Below are 20,331 nucleotides of genomic sequence, written 5' to 3'. Positions count from 1 at the left end.
TTGATTTATTGCATGATTCGTGTCTATTTATAAAGATTATTTTGAAATCTGGATATCATCAAATTAGAATGCATGTAGGAGATGAATGGAAAAACTTTCGAAATTAAGTTTGGATTGTATGAATGGCTTCTTATGCCTTTTGGGTTAACTAATGCTCCTAGTACACCTATGCGCTTAATATATAATGTTTTGGGAAAATATCTGAAAAAACATGTTGTTTATATTGATGATATTATAATTTATTTGAAGATTTTGCTTGAACATGTGGAGCATGTTACGTTAGTTTTGATTACACATAAAAAACAGAAATTTAATTTTAACAAGTGTAGCTTTTGCATGGAAAAAGTTCTTGGCTTTATAGTTGGTAAAAACATAGTAGAAGTTGGTAAAAACAGAGTAGAAGAAGATAAAAAGAGAGTTAATGTCATTAGAGATTTGCTAACACCAAAAAGTGCAAGTAAAATCAGAAGTATTTATGGATTAGCTAGCTTCTATAAAAGATTTATAAACGATTTTAGTACCATAACTGCACTATTGAATAACTTAGTGAAAAATAATGCTGTTTTTAAATGGGGAGAAATGCAAGAGAATGCATCCAATTTTCTTAGGAAGAAATTAAGCAAACCATTATTGGTTTTGGCTAGCTTTGATAAAACTATTGAAATTGAATGTGATGTACGTGGTTTGGGCATAAGTATTGTTTTAATTTAAGATGGAAAGCACTTAATATATTTTAGTGGAAAACTAAATGAGCAACATTGAAATATATTACCTCTGATAAAGAATTATTTGCTTTAGTTCATATATTGTATGTGTGGCAACACTACTTATGGCCTAGAGAATTTGTGATTCATTTTGATCATGAAAGCTTGAAGTATGTGAAGGATCAAAGCAATCTGAATTGTAGACATGCAAAGTGGGTGGAATTTATTGAAACATTTTCGTATGTTATCAAATATAAGCAAGGTAATTATAATATGGTAGCTGATGTGTTATCTAAAAGGTACGATATCTTTACTTCTCTTAGTGCAAAAATTCTTGGACTTGAGCATATTACTGAATTATATAGAGCCAAGATTTCAGAACTATTTATGCATCTTGTCTGGCAAAAAAAGCTATGGAGGATTATTATTTGTTTCATAAATTTTTTATGCTTTGTATTCCTAAATGGTCTATAAAAGATTTGCTTTTGAGAGAAGCACAGGGTGGTGCCTTAATGGGATATCTCAGGATTAATACAGTTTATAAGATGTTGCATAAACACTTCTTATGGCCGAAGATAAAGCACGATGTCCATAAGTTTTGTAGCAAATGTTTTAAACGAAAAGAAACTAAATGTTCTAATATTTTTGTGAGTGAAGCAGACAGATTTGATCAAAATATTGCAAAAGGAGGTGAAGGAAAAGAAATTGTATACTCCTACAGAGGTGATGATTTTTTCTGATTCGAGGACGAATTTGACTTTCTGATTCGAGGACCAATCCTTTTGAAGAGGGAGAAGATGATAAGAATCACGGTGTTCTAAATGGACCTATTGCCAAGAAGATTAAAAAAAATGTCGATGCCAAGAAGATTAAAAAAAATGTCGATTAAAAAATGTCAACAAAAAAATTCAAACCTATCCTTTTGAAGAGGGGGAAGATGATAAGAATCACGGTGTTCCAAATGGATCTATTGCCAAGAAGATTCAAAAAATGTCGATGCCAAGAAGATTAAAAAAAATGTCGATTAAAAAATGTCAACAAAAAAATTCAAACCTACGCTCTCAGAGAGCTCAATTGATTTTGAGCCTATTACATTAGCCACTCAAGCACGTCAACATTTGTTAGAAAGAACTATTTTTAATTTTATAAATCATGTAAAAGTCAAATGGTCAATTTGACTTATTCTTTTGTGGAGATTAAAGAGGATCGGGAATAAATCCCGTCCACAAACATCTTTTATCGGGAGACTATAAATACCCACAATATGTTATGTAAAATGCATATTTGTGGATGAATGTAATTCAGATCTCAAATTGAAACGTTTCCCTTAGAAATCCGAGCATCATATTTGCCATTTCTAAGTTTCAAGCAATTCTTGTTGTAGAATTGCACCCGAGCCATTCAATCAAACCTTGATCAAGTTCGATTATGGAGTGACTCAATTTAGAACAAGGTTTCCAAATCTTGCTTCTAGATCTTCGATCAGTAATCTAATTCTAGCCTTATCTTTTGGTTGATCCAAATTTCGTATAGAGAGGTGTTAATTACTTTGATTCAAGGGTTCTTGCTTCAACAAAAGCTTGGATCGTTGGGCTGAGGATTAGGGTTGCCTTATTAGATGATAAGAGAAATTCAGAGGAATTTTGAGTATATGATAGAGCGAATAGTTATATTATGCATGTAGTGGCGACCTTGGTTTTAATAAAACATTAGGGTCATTACAATTGGGATAAGAGCGACACCTCACACAGTCAGATGTGATTCAAGAACAAACCAGGGAGGAAGCTGGCTGGTATGTGACACCTGAGTAAACGAGGAGTAGATGAATGAACTTAGACCACATCAAAGGAGAGTGGTCCTGAAGATAGGAAGATAAAGAAGATAACCCTAACAAAATAAAGTTCAGCCACCAACCATTAATAAATGCTAATAAATGCTATTAAATACAAATGGAAGAATATAAGGCAATTCATACAAACTATTAATAAATGCTATTAAATATAAAATGAAGTAAATAAGGCATTAATAATTTTCTTAATTGGTAATTCAACTACCAGAGGCAAGTCTTCTAATTACTTTCCAATATCAGCCACTCCATTATCTTCTTGATTTGATATGCTAATGTTATAAAGATTTTTGGGCTCAAAAGTCTTTGTTTCAACCGGTACACTAGCTAGCTTTTGAAGATGCAATGTATAGGCCTCTTGAATCTTCTTAACCTTGCTTCTTGTAATCGGTCCTTCGGGTACATGCACGTGATCAGTTGTTGGATTCATATCACCCCATTGGGGAACAGCCTCCTCGCAGTGCTTGTGCTTCTCTCAATCGTGTATCAGTAATGTTAGGATTGTCGTCTGAATTTTCCATGCTACAAAAGAAAGTTAAAAGAAAAAAGAAAAAAGGACCTCACAAGCGATATGAACCAAAAGACATCAATCATACAATATACTTCAATGAAGATGTGAAGAAAAGGTTGTCAAAATTATCAAAAGATGTTTCAATTCATGCCCCATTGAAGAAGAATGAAGTTTGATTGTTATAAATTTTGGGTAGGTTACAATTTAGAGTAATTTAGAGTTATTGTATTCTAAGACATTTTATTTACTTTAGGTTACATTTACATAATGGCTAATTATGATCATTAAGTATGAATGTTACAACTTTTGGAATGCCTTTACTAGTTTCATTTTGAGGCTATATAAAGCCATGTATGTTGTATTTGTAAGGTAGACTTGAAAAATATAGTAAAAGAACCATTTGTGCTCTTTTTTAGCCAATGACTAAGTTTCTTTGCAATTCTATATAGTTTAGGTTGCATGTAGAATCATTCAAGCTCGACATGATCAATCTTGCTTGTGGAGTGATTCGAATCTCAAACAAGTGTTCTTGCGTTGAGATATTTGATCAGCAAGAATCATTCAAGCTAGACATGATCGATCTTGCTTGTGGAGTGATTCGAATCTCAAACAATATTCTTGTCTTGGAGATATTCGATCAACAAGGTAATCCGAATCTTATTCCCCTTGTAGTCATTCCTTATCTTATCATATATGCTTCCCTGTTTTGTGACTTCTAGGTTCTTTGGAATTTTCCACAGCACAAACTATTAAAACAATAAAGTGTAATGGGTTTATTCGTATTTGGAACTATTTCCAAGTTATTTAAGAACTTTTTAAGTTACCCAACCTCCTTTGCTGCTTCGCAAGCAGCCACATATTCAGCTTCCATTGTAGAGTCTGCCACACATCCTTGTTTGATGCTCCTCCAAACTATCGCTCCTCCACATAGGGTGAACACTGATCCTGATGTAGATTTTTTTGAATCCTTATCAGTTTGAAAATCAGAGTCGGTGCATCCTCTGTATTACCGCGGCTGCTGGCACAGAGTTAGCCGATGCTTATTCCCCAGATACCGTCATTGCTTCTTCTCCGGGAAAAGAAGTTCACGACCCGTAGGCCTTCTACCTCCACGCGGCATTGCTCCGTCAGGCTTTCGCCCATTGCGGAAAATTCCCCACTGCTGCCTCCCGTAGGAGTCTGGGCCGTGTCTCAGTCCCAGTGTGGCTGATCATCCTCTCGGACCAGCTACTGATCATGAGCCAAGGACGCTCCGCCTTATCTATAGAAGCAGTCAACTGAGTTCTGAACGAATTAGCTCCTTGGTAATGCCTCAATCTATAGATAGAAAGCCCTATGATGGGAAACTACCACGCCCCCCCTCTCCCTCTTCCTCACGCCTATTTGTTCTCCCGGCCTCGGGCGGAACTCCTCTTTTTTAATAAAAAGATGAATGGATAGGGCCATGATACATTCCGGAATATTTTAGTAAAGGAATAGACTCTTTTCGTCCCCGCCTGCCTGAGGACTTATGTGTATGTTTTGGAATAGGGATGTTCGCCTTTTGTAACAAGTAGACCCATGATACGGAGTGTATCCTGTAAGGATCAAATCCTTATGTAACGACCCAAAATTTGTTACTTAATTTTAGGTCGCTACTGGATACATACCATAACATTGAATGCGAAAGACTTCATTTAAATTCCATAAAACATAACCTTTATCTTAAAACACAGTCATGGACTTACGTGTTTCGAAAACATCTTTAAAACGACAGAACAAAAGACTAAATAAAATGAATGAGAGTTTAAGTTAAAAACATCCTATTCTAGCCTAAGTCTAAGAAAATAAATACCACTATCCTACGCATGTGCCATGGTCTCGAATTGCGATGTCGTCGTCAGCCGTACAGGAATGTCTTGCCTTAACTTGAAAAATGTAGTAGCACATGGCTTGAGTATTTAAAGAAATACTTAGTAAGTGACCCCACTATTGGGGTTAAATGCAACAATCACATGCAATGAGATGATGGGACCTATCTTTCATTCCGTTTTCCCTACGGTACTATCCTAACGGGTAATTTTAGACGTGTACCATATACTCTACACACAGCCCATACGTGCGAGTATGGGCTCACCAACTAGTTCGCACACCGCTGGACCACCTTCCTTATCCGGTGGACATACTCTGGGAACCCTTTAGACTGGACACCCGTTAGAACTAATAACCATCACGGCAGCGCTATGCAAAGCATAACAATCATTGTCCTGCCATTGGATGTACGCGTCCGTACCCTCGTGATGGGATAGAGGTATCCCTCCAAATCATGAGCACACATAATGCATAAGGTCCCAAAAATTTTCCATTTTCATTATCCTTTAATACAACCCCGCTAGCATTATGTACATATCATATCATTTTTCATATCGTTTATCATTCATGTCATATCGTTTTTCATTCTTCAGTTCTCAAATCATACATAATTCTAACGGGATTATACTTCATGGCATTTATCGTAATTTCATGTCATTCATATCATGCTGTATACACACAGTTTAAGAGACCTAACATAACGTTATATGCTTTTAACATAACGTTTCATCATATACACATCATACCATGACATATTGCATCACAATGTATCATATCATAAACGAGTCATAACGTAAACACTTCATAGTCATATCGTTCTCTAACTTATCATAGCCTTAATGTTCTTATACCTATTATAGACATATCATTACGTGAACGTATCTTAGTCATCTCATCACAAGAACTTAACCTAACGCTATCGTTCTATCAATCTATCACAAACCTATCCCTTTCTACCCGTAGCCTAACCGTATTCTTCCATCAATCTCTCTTATCCATATCACTTCGGTATGTAACCTAACCTTAACGTTTCATGAACGTATTTTACTCCTATCGTTACATTTCGTTTTGTGCATCCTTCTTGTATCTTAGCTCAAACATATCCTTGAACACATCGTACCGTAATTATTATCATACAATTCACATATTATAACATATACATAACATATAGAAAGCATATCAATCCACAGACAATTCATACATATCAATATATATGACACGTGCAGAACCACAGGGCACGTGTCAACATCAAATATAACCATGCCGATAGTAAGGTCACTTAGCTGGTTAGCTTAGGCTGATGTTCCGTCATTATCCTTAATGAAAGTTCATTGAAATCCAAGTCCACCTATGTGAGCCTATGACAGCAGTTTCAAGTTTGAACTCTATAAAATTATTTCTCTAATTTACATTGGCCATTTTTAAATTCTGATATTTTCTGTTAGACGAAATTTAATGAAGTTTGTTAAAGATCACGTATTTGTTTAGATTGCTATATCTATTAAATCGTTAGGAGTTAGATTTAGTTTTAATTTGATTTAATTTTGATTTGAATTAGTTTTTGTTTTGTTTACTAGTCTGTTACCATAAAAGTAATTTTTTAGGTTGATTTTCTAAATATCTTTTTGTATTCTCCGTATATATAGAGAGCATTCTTGCTTTTCGTTATACAATCTTCTCATCAACTATTCAATCATCCCTCCTTCACTAAGAATTGGTATCAGAGCTATCTTCTTAAGGGATCTATGAGATCAAGATGGAAGGAGAATCCATTTTTTTTGTTGTTGCACCACCAATCTTCGATCAAGACAATTATCAAATGTGAGCAGTTCGTATGGAGAAGAATCCAGTTTGTCCGCTGTTGCACCACCAGTCTTCAATGGAAAAAATTATCAAATGTGAGCAGTTCGTATGGAGAAGAATCCAGTTTGTCCGCTATTGCACAACCAGTCTTCGATGGAGACAATTATCAAATGTGAGCAGTTAGTATGGAGACTTATCTGGAGGCTTTGGATCTTTGGGAAGCAATAGAAGAGAATTACGAGGTCCTTCCACTTCCAGCAAATCCTACTGTAGCACAAATCAAAGCATAGAAGTAAAAGAAGATAAGAAAATCAAAGGCAAAAGCTTGGAGTTCACAGCATCTAAACAAAGAGCTTGGAGTTCACAGCATCTAAACAAAGAGGGGTGTTAAAGATCACGTATTTGTTTTCACGTATTTGTTTAGATTGCTGTATCTGATTAAATCCTTAGGAGTTAGATTTAGTTTTAATTTGATTTAATTTTGATTTGATTTAGTTTTTGATTTGTTTTGGGTTTGTTACCCGATTTTCTGCACATTTTTTAGGTAGATTTTCTAAATATCTTTTTGTATTATATATATATAGAGCATTCTTGCTCTTAGTAATACAATCTTCTCATCAACTATTTAATCACTCCCTCTTTCACTAACTCATCGCTCCCTCTTTCACTAATAGAGTTCTTCGCCCTTTGATATTTCCTGTTTTATTTTTTAAAATTTTGTTAACAAATCTTTCCTCAATCTCCTGTTTTATTATTTTAAAATTTTGTAATCTATTCTTACTTCCAATTTTCTTTTCTTTTTTCTTTCTTTTCAGTTAAACAGTATTCTGGATTTCTATCTCTATTTCATTTTTTTCTTATTTCCTTTGTCTTCTTTCCGATTTAGTTAACAATTATATTCCATTTTTTTCTTATTTCCTTTGTCTTCTTTCCGATTTAGTTAACAATTATATTCATTTGGTTATATTCTTTTTCTATAATTCATATAAAATTATTTATAACAATTACGGAGATCTAAAATATAATTGGTTGTGATTCCCTAAAACTCATACAAAATTCTTTTCATTTAATCTCTAATTCAAAACTAAATAATTGTAACTAAATTAATATTACTTAATAAAATAAAGGGGAAGATTTAACATACGACTACTAACCTCTTCAAATGATGTATCTCCTCGGCGGAACTAAATCTGCTTAATGTTTTTTTTATATTTGTTTTGTAGGAAGGAAAATTGTGATACGGGTAAATCTAGAAAAGGAATTGAAAATTTATTTTTAGGGGAGTGGTGAGAGATTGAAGGGAGGAGGAGGGATCAGTTACCAAATCTTTTTTTTAATCTATTTTTATTAGTTATTTATTTATTATTTTATTATTATTATTATTACTACTATTTTATTTTATTTTTCCCGGTTGTTACACCTTAGCTCCATACACAAGCACATAATTCCTTGTTTTTCGCAGATACTTGAGGATCGTTTTAACTGCAATCTAGTGATCATATCCTGGGTTAGACTGATATCTACTGACAATCCCTACTGCATAACATATATCAGGTCTTGTACACAACATTGCATACATTAGACTACCTACAGCTGAGGCATAGGGAATCTTTCTCATATCCTCACCTTCTTGAGATGTCTTGGGATATTGTTCCTTTGACAATATAATTCCATGTCTAAAAGGTAGATTGCACTTTTTCAAATTTTATATCGAATACTTGACAAGAATCTTGTCAATATAGGATGTTTGAGACAAGGCTAGTGTTTTGTTCTTACGATCCCTTATAATTTGGATTCCTAGAACAAACTGTGCTTCTCCCAAATCTTTCATTTGAAATTGATTAGCTAGCCAACTTTTTATATCAGTAAGATAGCTTACATCATTTCCAATGAGTAGAATATCATCTACATATAAGACAAGAAAAGCTACTACTTTTCTATTGATTTTCTTGTACACACAAGGTTCATCAACATTTTGCTCAAAACCATATGATTTGACCGTACTGTCAAATCTAATGTTCCAGGATCTTGATGCTTGTTTTAGTCCATAAATGAATTTCTTAAGCTTGCAAACCTTTTGCTCTTGACCTTGGCTTATAAACCCCTCTGGTTGATTCATATAGATGTTCTCTTCAAAATTGCCATTTAGAAAAGCAGTCTTCACATCCATTTGCCATATCTCATAGCCAAAATATGTGGCAATGGATAAGAGAATGCGAATAGACTTTAACATTGCAACAGGAGAGAAAGTGTCCTCATAGTTCAGTCCCTCTCTTTGGTTGAATCCTTTTGCCACAAGTCTCGCTTTAAAGGTCTGTACCTTTCCATCTACTCCTCGCTTTCTCTTGTAAATCCATTTACAACCTACAACCTATAGGTCTTACCCCATCAGGAGGATCTACAAGTTCATGGCTTTGATCCATTCATCCTTGTCAACATCATCACTTGCTCGTTTAAAAGATGATGGATCCTCGATGTTATCATCAGTTATGACAACTTGAGCTTCAGTCAAGCCTATGCAACGGTTATGTTGTTTTATAACCCTTCCACTACGACGAGGCGTTCCCAATTCTTGGTATGGATGTATCCGATTATCAAAAGGAATGGAACTATCAAAAACTCTTGTTGATGTATTAGTAGCTTCATTTAATTCATTTAACACTATCTTACTACGAGGTTTATGATTTCTCATATGATTTTCTTCTAAAAAAATAGCATTTGTCGTTACAAATACTTTATTTTCTTCCGGACTGTAGAAGTAACCACCTCTAGTCTCTTTAGGATAACCTACAAATAGGCATACTTTAGAACGAGGTTCCAATTTCTTTTGATCTGTATTCAACACATGTGCTAGACATCCCCAAATTCTGAAGTGTTCTAAACTAGCTTTACGACCCTTCCACAATTCAAAAGGTGTCATAGTGACACTTTTGGATGGAACTACATTCAATATGTATAATGCAGTCTCCACTGCATATCCCCAAAAAGAATTTGGTAGTGGAGCATAACTCATCATCGATCGAACCATGTCTAACAAAGTTCAGTTTCTCCTCTCTGAAACTCCATTTTGTTGAGGTGTTTCAGGAGCTAAGAGTTGGGATGTTATTCCATTTTCTAGCAAATAGTCTCGGAAATTCATATCCATGTACTTTCTACCGCAATCTGATCGAAGTCTTCTGATGGATTTACCTAATAAATTCTCAACTTCAGTTTTGTTAAAAAAAAAGTCGTCGGCAGAACCGAAAACTCCGGCGAACGTCGGAGTTTTCATTCGCACATGACCCACAAAGGGCGACCGAAGGCTGGGATGCCACGGAACTCGACCCCGACCTTCAGCCACCCCAAAACAACCTGCAAAGACAAAAAAAATAGAGAAAAATGAAGAGGACAGAGAAAATTCAACGAAACTCCGGCGAGGCCAAACCCTACAAAATCGACGTCAAAACCTCCATTTTACGCAACAAAAGTAATCCCAAAATGTATAGTAATGACCTTATATTAAATAGGTAAAAATTAGGATCATTGAACACCGTCGGCAAGGGAGATTTAGACGAATCCTATACGTTGAACACCGTCGGCAAGGGAGACGGAACGTCGGATTTCTGAACTTCTCCAGATCCGGGAGTGTGAGGCCTTTACAAACCAAATCAATACCCAAAATGGAGTTAGGGGGAGGAAGAGACTCGGGAACGGAGGAAAAAAGAGGGAAAAAGGACGTCGAAACGACGTTAACGAGGAGAGAGAAAAGTCACTGGAAAAACCCGTAGGCAACCGGGTGAAGAAGACGAAGTCCGACCTAAGGGTCGGATCCCGCTACCCAAACCGAACCCAATCACCTTAGGTCAGCCCAGTACCCGAAGGTTCCCACGGCCCAGTTGCTTCAGCCCAAAACGCGTAAGCCCAGTTACGGCCCAACCCGACAGCCTCGACCCGAGACCTCCAAGCCCAGTTCAACGTGGCACGCCCAGCCCAGCCCACCTGCACTTTTTCTTCAGCCTGGGCCGGCCTGTCACCGGCGAACAACCCAAAACCCGTGAGCGATCCGATAACCCGCGCCTCGACCTGAGATCGCTGCACACGCGTCGCCCTCTGGTTGTGCCACGTGGCACGTCTGCAGTGCGGCTCCCCTTGGCTCCGACGGCTTAATCGGCTCGGCGGCGGCTTCTCGGCTTCGGCGGCTTATTCAGCTCGGGAAACCTATATCCAGCGCGTTTGTCACCGTTCTGACCCTCCCAGACTTAGTTTTGGCTCTTTTTATGGTGAAATAGATCATTTTAAGGTCGTATTTCACAAATTCAAGTTGGAAATTAATTATGTTTGTGAAATACTAACGAAGGTGACGAATGAACCAATAGGAACCAACCACCAATAGAAGCATAGAATGTTCTCGAGGAGCTAGGAGCTTACGTTTATATTCTAGGGAGTACTTCGGCTAAGGCCTACCAAGTAAGTTGCTCACCCGTCGTAGGTTACGCGTTAATTGCTGTTTGTTGGCACGTGCCCGTTGATTCGCATGTGTCATTAAATTGTATGCTAGTTTGTTGTGCTTAAGTACGTAATCATGTGAACGTGAATCTATGCTATGTATGCTGCTTAGTTTGATGTGATATGTAATGCATGTGACGATATGTTGTTCTTGAATGATTATGGCATGATTGTATGGAATATCTGAATGTAAACCGCATGAATTGTATGACATGAAATAAGGTAAAATGCATGGAAACATAACCCCGTTAGGAATATGCCTGATACATAAAGAAATGAAAATGAGAATGACATGTAAGTATGAAACGTGACAGGGGGTTATGTTCATTAATGATAAATGTAGGACTAGCGGGGACCTCATGCATATTGTGTGTTCATGCATCTGGGAGGATACCCCTATCCCATCACGAGGGTACGGACGCGTACATCCAATGGCAGGACAACGATCGTTATGCTTTGGATAGCGCTACCGTGACGGTTACTAGTTCTAACGGGTACCGGCATAAGGGGCTCCCAGAGCATGCCCACCGGATAAGAAAAATGGCCCAGCGGTGTGCGAACTAGTTGGTGAGCCCATACTCACACGTATGGGCTGTGTGTAGAGTATATGGTACACGTCCAAAGTTTACCCGTTAGGACAGCACCATAGGGAAAACGAAACGAAACGAAAGATAGGTCCCATCATTTCATTGCATGTGAATGTTGCATAACCCCGATAGGGGGTTACTTACTGAGTATTCTAGAAATACTCAAGCCTCGTGCTACTTTACATTTCAGATAAAGGCAAGGCACCCATGTGAGGTCGTCGGCGGCATCGTACACCTCGGGACCGTGGCACATGCATAGGGTATTTGCTTTCCATTTCCTAGTATAGGTTAGTTTAGGTTGAATTTTGTTTACTTCATTAATATAAATTAGTATAGATTGAATTGTAATCGCATAATAAACCTTAGGATAGATTGAGAAAATTATTTCAGTATTGTTCTTATCCTTTCTTTACCTTGTATTTGTTTTTATCTTTCACGAGATAATAAAATGCGAGTGTTAAGTCGCATTTATATTTAGGGCCCATGTAATGTAATTTCGCATTCCAAGATATAGTAATGACCTTAGATTAAATAGGTAAAAATTAGGATCGTTACACTCCTCTAGCTTTAACATTTATCGGACCACATAAGTTTGAATGTATAAGTTCTATATCCTTTCCAGTAAAAGGTCTTCTAGTCATTTTTCCTCCTAAGCAAGATTCACAAAGTGTCCAACTCTAACTTGCTTAGAAGACCACTTTTTACCAATCTTTCAATTCTATCTAAATTGATGTGACCCAACCTTAGATGCCAAAGATAGGTGTCATCTTTTCCAGAAACTTTCTGTCTTTTTATTCTAGTCTGAATATTTAGAAGTGTCTTACATGGTCTTAGCACATACAAGTTATTTTCAACAAAAGCGGAACAAATCTCAAAAACATTTTTCGTTACAACAACTTTAGTACTATAACAATTCAAGGAATGAAATTGTTCAACTAAACATGAAACTGAAATTAGGTTCCTCTCCATCTTAGGAACCAAAAATACATTTTCTAAAAGTAAATTAGATTTGTTTAAAAATAACTTGAAGCTTCCAATGACACAACCTCTCTAGTGCCTACCTTCATGATCATTTCTCCCTCATTTAACTGCTTCTAGAGTCACTTTCTTGAAAAGAAGAATAAACATAATTAGTGGCTCCTAAATTAATTATCCAGGTAGATTTATGATAAGAATCACGGTGTTCCAAATGGACCTATTTTCGAGAAGATTCAAAAAATGTCGATGCCAAGAAGATTAAAAAAAATGTCGATTAAAAAATGTCAACAACAAAATTCGAACCTATCCTGAATCAATTATCCAGGTAGATTTATGATAAGAATCACAGTGTTCCAAATGAACCTATTGCCAAGAAGATTCAAAAAATGTCGATGCCAAGAAGATTAAAAAAACTGTCGATCACAGTGCTCCAAATGGACCTATTGCCAAGAAGATTAAAAAAAATGTGGTGTTCCAAATGGACCTATTGCCAAAAAGATTTTTTACTCAATTGATTTTAAACTTGTTGCATTAGCCACTCAAGCACATCAACATTTATTAAAAAAACTCTTTTTAATTTTATAAATCATGTAAAAGTCAAATGGTCAATTTGACTTATTCTTTTGTTGATATGGAAATCAACCCAAGGGAAAGTATGAAACGGATTACCTTGATGATCAAAATCAAGAGTAAAGAAAACTTGTTTCTAAACTCGTGATTCGAATCACTCCACAAGAGGTTTGATCAATACCACTTGAATGACTCTAGCATGCAAGTTCTAAACACAAGAATTTGCAAAGAAAGTTTAGCTCTCAACAAAGCTAAAATAGAAATTTTATTCTTAATTCCAAAATGTCATGTCTAATCAAAGGAAAGAAGGCTTTAAAATAGCTAGGTGGGTTACAATATAACCTTAACTCATATATTTAAAACTACCTTAAATATGACAAACAAATAGTTAAACTATAATTAAATAATGCAAATAATAAAATGTGCTTATTAGTCATCCTTTGACTAGTTTGATAAATTCGGCGGGGTTCATTAAATGCAACTTAAAGTGAATTTAATTCATCTCTGTCTTGAATAGTAGTCATGGTTCTGTTAACAACTTCAGTTTGTCCATCCGTTTGAGGATAACAAGTAGTTGAATATACTAGCTTAGTTCCTAACTTACCCCATAAAACACGCCAAAAGTGACTTAAAAATTTTACATCACGATCACTAACGATGCTTTTAGGAATGCCATGCAATCGTACAACTTTCCTAAAAAACAAGTCAGCAATATGTTTTGCATCATCAGTTTTGTGACAAGGAATAGAATGAGCCATTTTACTAAATCGATCAACCACAACAAAGATGCTATCATAACCTTTCCTAGTCCTAGGTAAACCTAAAACAAAATCCATTGATATATCAATCCAAGGACCATTAGGAATCGGTAATGGGGAGTATAAACTATGTGGTTGAAGCCTAGACTTAGCTTGTTTACATGCTATGCAACGAGCACAAACTTTATGAACATCATGTCTCATTTTAGGCCAAAAAAAAAATGTTCAGAGAGCATATCACAAGTTTTAGAAACTCCATGGTGTGCCATTAAACCACCTCCATGAGCTTCCCTCACAAGTAGCTCACGGATGGAACAAGATGATATGCAAAGTTTGCCTTTTCGGAACAAAAATCCATCTAACAACAAGTAATTATCCACAATGAGTTCTTTTTCACAAGATTCAACAAAAGGAGCAAAGAACATGTCATGTTGATACAAATCCTTTATGTGTTCAAAACCCAACAACCTAGCATTCAAAGTATTGAGGAGGACATACCTTCGTGATAAAGCATCTGCAACAATGTTCTTCTTACCTTGTTTATATTTTATTACATAAGAGAATGTTTCAATAAATTCTAACCACTTAGCATGTCGTCTGTTGAGTTTATTTTGTACTCTCAAATGCTTTAAACTTTCATGATCTGTATGAATAATGAACTCCTTAGGCCAAAGATAATGTTGCCAGGTTTGCAATGCACGAACCAAAGCATAAAGCTCTTTGTCGTAAGTTGGATACCTCAAAGATGCACTAGTCAACTTCTCACTAAAGAACATTAAAGGTCTTTGATTTTGCATTAATACAACACCTATCCCTACTCCACTAGCATCACATTCAATTTCAAAAGTAGACTCAAAATTAGGTAATGCAAGCAAGGGAGCATAACTCAGCAATTGTACTAAAATTCTTAATGAACCTACGGTAGAAACTTGCAAGACCATGAAAACTTCTTACCTCACTTACATTTTTAGGTGTAGGCCAATCTTTTATAGCCTTCACTTTCTCCTCATCAACCTCAACACCATTAGATGAAACTACAAACCAAGAAAGTTAACTTTTTCATGCAAAAGCTACATTTCTTTAAATTTACGTACAAACATTCGTTTCTTAAAGTAGTCAAAACATTGCGTAAATGGGTAATATGATCATCTAAAGATTTAGAGTAAACAAGGATGTCATCAAAATAAACAACCACAAACTTACATAAGTATTCTCGTAAAACATGGTTCATTAGTCTCATGAATGTACTAGGTGCATTAGTTAATCCAAAAGACATAACCAACCATTCATAAAGACCATACTTGGTTTTAAAAGCTGTTTTCCACTCATCCTCAATATGCATGCGAATATGATGATAACCCGATTTTACATCAATCTTAGTAAAAAGACTACATCCATACAATTCATCAAGCATATCATCTAATCTAGGAATTGGATGCCTATACTTTATAGTTATCTTGTTTATAGCACTACAATCAACACATATACGCCAAGAAACATCTTTCTTAAGTACATGAATAACTGGAACAGAACAAGGACTCAAACTTTCACGTACATACGCTTTAGCAAGGAGTTTAATTACTTGCCTTTGTATCTCTTCAGCCTCCTTTGGATTAGTCCTATAAGCTGGTCAGTTTGGAATGGGCGCGCCAGGAATGAAGTCAATCTTGTGTTCAATCCCTCTAAGTGGTGGCAAACTACTAGGCCTCTCCTCGGAAAATAAAACTTCAAACTCTTGCAAAAGCACAACAAAATCACTAGGCAAAGAAGGGTTAAGCATGTTAGTAAAGTAACAAGACCCCTTGCACATATGTACAAGAATAGTCTTGTTAGAGAGCAAAACATTCCTAGCCTCACTTGATCTAACATACAAGCTTACTGATTTGGCTTTTCTTTCTTTTTTTTCTCTAGGCTAAGTGTTACTCTCTTGCTTTTGTAACGGCCCAAAATTTTCTACTTAATTTAAGGTCGCTACTGTATACATACCATAAACATTGAATGCGGAAGACTTCATTTAAATTCCATAAAACATAACCTTTAACTTAAAAACACAGCCATGGACTTACGTGTTTCGAAAACATCTTTAAAACGACATAACAAAAGACCCGAAATAAAATAAATAAGCGTTTAAGTTTAAAACATCCTATTCTATCCTAAGTCTAAGAAAATAAATACCACTATCCTATGCATGTGCCATGATCTCGAGTTGCGATGCCGTCGTCAGCCGTACAGGAATGCCTTGCCTTAACCTGAAAAATGTAGTAGCACATGACCTGAGTATTTAAAGAAATACTCAGTAAGTGACCCCACTATTGGGGTTAAATGCAACAATCACATGCAATGAAATGATGGGACCTATCTTTCGTTTCGTTTCGTTTCGTTTCGTTTTCCCTACGGTATAATCCTAATAGGTAATCGTGGACGTGTACCATATACTCTACACGCAGCCCATACGTGCGAGTATGGGCTCACCAACTAGTTCGCACACCGCTGGGCCACTGTCCCTAGCCGGTGGGCATGCTCTGGGAGCCCACCGGGACCTGTTAAAACTAAAACCGTCACGGCAGCGCTATGCAGGGCATAACGATCGTTGTCCTGCCATTTGGATGTACGCGTCCGTACCCTCGTGATGGGATAGGGGTATCCCCCCAAATGCATGATCACACAATATGCATGAGGTCCCACTAGTCCTACAGTCATCATTTAATGAACATAACCCCGTGTCACGTTTTCATGCTTACATGTCATTCTCATTCTCATTTCGTTACATATCATACATATTCCTAGCGGGGTTATGTATCATGCAATTTACCGTATTTCATGTCATACAATTCATTCAGTTACATTCCAATACTCATACAACAAGCCATAATCGTACAAGGGCAACACATCGTCACATGCATTCATATCACATCAACTAAGCAGCATAAATAACATACATTCACGTTCACATGATTTCGTACTTAAGCACAATAATCTAGCATACAATGTATCATATCATAACCAAGTCATAACGTAAACACTTCATAGTCATATCGTTCTCTAACTTACCATAGCCTTAACGTTCTTATACCTATCACAGACATATCATTACGTGACGTACCTTAGTCATATCATCACCAGAACGTATCCTAACGCCATCGTTTTATCAATCTATCACAAACCTATCCCTCTCTACCCATAACCTAATCGTATTCTTTCATCAATCTCTCCTATCCATAGCACTCCGGTATGTAACCTAACCTTAACATTTCATGAACCTATCTTACTCCTATCGTTACATTTTGTTTTGTGCATCCTTCTCGTATCCTATCTCAAACATCTCCTAGAGCACATCGTACCGTAATTATTATCATACAATCCACATATTATATAACATAACATAACATATTGGAAGCATATCGATCCACAGACAATTCACACATATCAATATACATGACACGTGCAGAACCACAGGGCACGTGTCAACATAAAAATAACCATGCCGATAGTAAGGTCACTTACCTGGCTAGCTTAAGTCGTTGTCACAAATATATCTTTAATGAAAGTTCGATTCCGTCCTTTGAAATCCGAGTCAACCTATATGAGTTCATGACATCAGTTTCAAGTTTGAACTCTATAAAATTATTTCTCTAATTTAGATTGGCCATCGTAAAATTCTGATATTTTCGATTAGACAAAATTTAAAGGAGCTCACTGCACTTTGATATTTCCTGTTTTACTGTTAAATCCTGTTCAACAAATCTTTCCTCAATCTTTCCTCTTCTTCTCTAATTATTTTTAAGAAGGTATTATTCAATTTCGTTAATCTATTCTTACTTCCAAATCTTCCCTTTTTATTTTTATTATTATTTTTGTTTTCAGTTAACAGGGTTCTGTATTTCTATCTCTATCTCATTTTTTTTCTTATTTTCTTATATTCTTTTCCTATAATTCATATATAAAAGTACAACCTAAATCATTGCAACAATTCAGTAGATCTAAATCACTGCAACAAAGTAGATCTAAAATATAATTGGTTTTGATTTCCTAAACTCATATAGAATTCTTTTCATTTAATCTCTAATATAAAACTAAATAATTGTAACCAAATTAATATTATTTAATAAAATAAAAGGAAGATTTAATATACTGACCTCTTCAAATGACATATCTCCTCCGGCGTAGCTAGTCTGCTTAAACCTTTTGTTTTCTTTTTCTATTTGTTTCTGTAGGAAGGAAGAATTCTGGGTAAATCTGCATTGTTTTTACAGAAAAGATATTCGTGATTTGTTGCGAGATTTATTTTTAGGGAAGGAGTGGTGAGAGATTGAAGGAAGGAGGAGGGATCCGTTAACAAATGTTTTTATTTTATTTATTTATTATTTTATTATTTTAACTATATATTTTTTTTAATTATTTTTATTTCTTTATTTCTTTATTTATTTTTGGGCTATTACATTATATCCCTCTAAAATAAACTTTCGTCCTTGAAAGTGTTTTAATCTTGGTATAACTCGGGTCCTTATTCTAAGAGTTCTTTGTTAAGTCTTCTAGTACAACTAAGTAAAAATTCTTAACAAGTATACCCTAATCCGTATGAGTCATAGCATTTATTTGCATGCATAAAACTTTCATAATCTATCACTTTGTGTTCATAAAATCTTTGATTTCTTATAAGGTGTCTGGTCAGATAGTTAGGTATTTTAAATATTAATTCATACTCCAAAAGGGTCTTTTGGTCATTTACCCCCAAATCTTGGTTTAATTCTTCAACATATTCCAATGGCCTCGTAACTTTGTGTAATCCCTATACACCATGATATAAGGCTCCTCATCAAATTTCATGTCATTTAGAGGTCACTTTGGTCATAAACTAGTGGTACGTAATTATAGGGGCACTTTAGTCATTTTACACCTACACTTGGTTTAGCCCGTTATCATAACCTAATAGTCACAAAATTTCGTACATAACCTTATCATGTCATATTGAGTCTTCTTCTAAAATTTCATGGACAACATAATTTATCTAAGGTTTGTGGCTCAGGCAGTTCATTGAAATAAATGTTATGTGTACAATAACGTTGGAAAACTTACCTAGTTCCTCACTTTTTTTTTTTTTTTTTTTTTTGTTTCCATGATTCCATCTACTGGATCAATAGTTTTACTAGTTTGTGATTTACATTTTTCTCCAAATCAGATTTTCTACACTTAGCTAAAAGGTTCACTAATTGACCCGTTTGTCCATACATCCTCAAAATCTCATTTTAAAATACGGGATCTCCGCCTACACAAGAAAATTGTTGGTAAAACTCCAAAATGACACTTTCTTTTGATCTAAATTTTTCCTCTCTTTATCATTAAAGAATGACAACGAAAAATTTCAGGGTAGAAACCTTCTCGAGAATTTCTCTTTAAGATTCGAACACATAGCTGATGATGGAACTAGTATAGATATTTTTATGTTTCCTACTCACACGCACTCATACCTTTGTTTTTCGATCAATCTCTAATTCTAATCTTCCTCCACAATCAAATATTATGATGCCGGTATAGATCGAAATTTCGTTATAGTCCAATTCTGACAGTAATAGATACCGGGGCTTCGCAATATTTGTCTGATCACAACTCTGTATAGTCCATTTACTATAGAAGTTCTCAGGGAATTCATTAGAGGAATGTTTCCAATTAACATTGTTCGTTCTCTGTATACTTCATAATTAAAAAGAAAAAGAGTTGTTTTTCTTTCCACATTATTGTTTGTATTTGTATTGTTTGTAAGTGTCCACTTGCTTTGGTTCGTCATTAAGGTCTCATCTTTGTAGATGAATTCCATATACAAATTTGCCTATTTTGCCATACAAAATCAAGAAATTTGTAATATTTAGTCTCTTTCGGCTAACTACCCCAATTCTAGTTTTTTTTCTTTTTTTTTTTTTTTTTTTTTTTTTTTTTTTTTTTTTTAGTGAAAATCATGACATGAAACTAGTTAAAAACTCCACCCTAACCCAATGCAAATTGATGCACTGGTAAATCACATAGATCTACGAACGACTTCCTGTATTTGGTTTGTGGTCAAGCTAGAGTTTGAGGATTTGGTAACTTTCATTGGAAACATTGTCAAATAGGCTTCTCTCTTGGTATACCTTATCTAGTACAGCCCAAAACTAATTCTCCTATAACCATAACGGAAAGACATCACAACCCTTTCAATGCCTTGTACTATGAAGAATGGGCTTAACAAAATTCTCTTATAAAA

At 35.5% G+C, this 20,331-nt stretch overlaps 1 pseudogene; it reads right to left on the bottom strand.

Moving 5' to 3' along the window:
• Positions 1 to 3,748: 3,748 nt before the first annotated feature.
• Positions 3,749 to 8,333, bottom strand: LOC147789852 (secreted RxLR effector protein 161 pseudogene; annotated as a pseudogene).
• Between the last annotated feature and the right edge of the window lie 11,998 nt (positions 8,334 to 20,331).

This window comes from Cucurbita pepo, chromosome 12 (genome assembly GCF_057944985.1).
Source record: "Cucurbita pepo subsp. pepo isolate OVF chromosome 12, ASM5794498v1, whole genome shotgun sequence".
NCBI lineage: Eukaryota > Viridiplantae > Streptophyta > Magnoliopsida > Cucurbitales > Cucurbitaceae > Cucurbita > Cucurbita pepo.
This window is presented reverse-complemented; position numbering and strand designations above follow the sequence as displayed.